The sequence below is a fragment of the Salvia splendens genome, chromosome 2 (genome assembly GCF_004379255.2).
Source record: "Salvia splendens isolate huo1 chromosome 2, SspV2, whole genome shotgun sequence".
In the NCBI taxonomy this organism is placed as follows: Eukaryota; Viridiplantae; Streptophyta; class Magnoliopsida; order Lamiales; family Lamiaceae; genus Salvia; species Salvia splendens.
This window is the reverse complement of record NC_056033.1, coordinates 14133393-14136183: the sequence shown is the minus strand read 5'-3', so window position 1 is coordinate 14136183 and position 2791 is coordinate 14133393.

Genomic DNA, 2791 nt, shown 5'->3' with positions numbered 1-2791 from the left:
GTGACCCGTTTTTATTTGTGAGAGACCGAATAATTCAAAAGATAATATTTTGGACCAAAATAAAAAAATCGCAATATGTTAAGGACTAAAATGGACCTTTAGTCTTTATATTTTTACGATAATAGGAATGTAACATTAATAGGGAGATGGAAAACTGAGTAACTGACAGTATTTTTAAATTTGCGTATTTTTTTTACTCAAATGATTTTTTCACAAAATATACGTAGTATCCGTGCATTAAAGGTAATTTATATTTTTATATGGTCCGTCCTCTTTAATTAGTCTAATTAGTAGTATTAAAAATGAGAAGTTATTATTAATTTATTCCTTACTCCACATATTCAACAACTCATGTGAAGAAGAGTTCCATCCATTTATATTTGGAATGCTGTTTTTTAAACAAATATTCTAAAAATAATACTAGTAAGGTTTTGTTGAAAAAAAAGTTGGAGTTTAGCTTTTGAACGAATGACGTTTTTAACAAAATACACAATTTTGTGTTACTTTGACATACTCCCTCCCTCCGTGTATGATTAAATATTTCATATTTGACTGGCACAGATTTTAATAAATTGTTTGATTTTATGTAACAAAGTGGGTAGAAACGTTAGTAGAATATGGAACCTACTTTTATATATTAATTTTATAATAAAATATGAATGAAATAAATTAATGGAATGCACGATCTACATACCCAAATATAGTAAAAATGAAATTAGATATTTATTGGCGGACGGACAAAAAAGAAAAAATGGGACATTTAATTGCGGACGGAGGGAGGGAGTAATAGTTAGTAGATAGTTATACACGATTCTATTTTTGTTAATAATAAGTGTTAACTATCTTTTAACTTTAATTCATTTCTTTCTAATTTATAACAGTAACTTGCGAGAAAAACATAGGTGCACGGTTGTCTTCTTTAGTACTACTATTAATTGAGGGGGCATGCCATTGTTTCAACTACGTTAACGTTGGACTTTCACATATCATTTGCTTTTTTTCCTTAGCTACAAATATTGTACAGTTCTTTTCGAATGGCATAAATAAGTATACTACTACTCATATAACGACTATTGTAAGAGAATGAGAAACTTCGTGGAAAATGTGTTTGTTTTGACATTTATGATAAAGTTGATTGAGTGTAACATGTCCCTTTTCTTCTTTGACGAAATTTTTGCACTTTCGTGATCGACAATTTCAATTTCAATTTCAATTTCAATTTCAATTTCAATTTCAATTTCAATTTTTTTTTTCTATATTAGTAAATAATGGTTACGAACTTCGATCGATTATAACAAAATGTCAATTCATTGAGTAGTCAAATGTGTATGGCTTTGTTGGTTATAAATTAGTCCTAGAAAATTGGGTACTTGTTCGGCCTATCGCCCTATGGAGTAATTTGGAAATTGCTCCTTTATAATTGGCTAATTTGGGCCCAGAAATTATTGGATTTGGACTTTGGTTAGTTACCAATTTAAAATCTTATTTTTGTTGTACGACCTTCCATATTTTTCTTTAAAAATATTGAATCCGAAGTCTGAAGTTCTTTATCCATCCAATTTTTTAAATAAGAGTGAACTACGCAGATGGTCCTTAAACTATGCGTTTGAACGTAAATGGTACCTAAATTTTAAAAATATCGTGGGTAGTCCATGAACTAAGGTGTAATCACATTTTTGATACTTTTTCACTATTCATCATAATTTTGCACCAAAAATGCCCCCAAGGCATGAATGACATTTTTAGACTTTCATATCTAAGTACTGGATTTGATATTTTCTTTATCTTCCTCTCTAGTATCAAATATGATATTTTCTTGTAGTTTGAGTACCTAAAATTATATTATTCACTTCACTTTTACAATCACTTTATGTTATACTCCATCCGTCCACAAAAAAATAGGGCACTTTTATTTTCTGTACTCGTTTTGAAAAAATTATAATAAATAGTTAAAGTGGAAAGAAAATAAAGTACGAGAGAGAATAATGTAGAGAAGTCTCTTGTCTATATTATTCTCTCTCTTACTTTTCTTTCTCTCCACTTTAACTATTTATTTATCATTTTTTCAAAACGAGTGCAAAAAAATGAAAGTCCCTTATCTCTCGTGGACGGGGGGAGTATTTTATTTCTCTCTATTTCTCTAAAAAGTTTTAGGAAGTAAAAAATTAAAATAAAAAAATACACTATGAAATTCTTAGATATGGAATAAAATTTAAAATTATAAATTTAGTTATCAAAATAAATTTTAGCTAAATTTAATTGGATTCTGATTCAATAATTTTTTAATATTAAATATTATGATTAATTAAAAATTAAGAATTTAGTTTTAATTTAAAATTTAAAATTTTAATATTAAAATAATACTCAAATCACAATCAAAATTAAATTTTTCTACAAATTATTTTTATAATTAAATTTATAATTTTAATTTTTATAAATAATATATTTAAGAATTTCATACTATCTTTTATTTTAATTTTTACTTCCTAATATTTTTAGAGAAAGAGAGAGAATGAAGATATGACATAAAGTGATTGAAAACGTGAAGTAAATTATATCATTTTAGGTACTTAAACTATAAAAAAATTTCATATTTAGTATTAGAGAAAAAGATAAAGAAAATATCAAATTTTTAGTACCTAGATATGAAAGTCCAAAAATGCCCTTCATGCATCAAGGGCATTTTTGGTACAAAATTGTGATGAATAGTGAAAAAGTATAAAAAATTTGATTACACCTTAGTTTAGGAACTATCCACGATATTTTTAAAATTTAGGTACTATTTACGTGC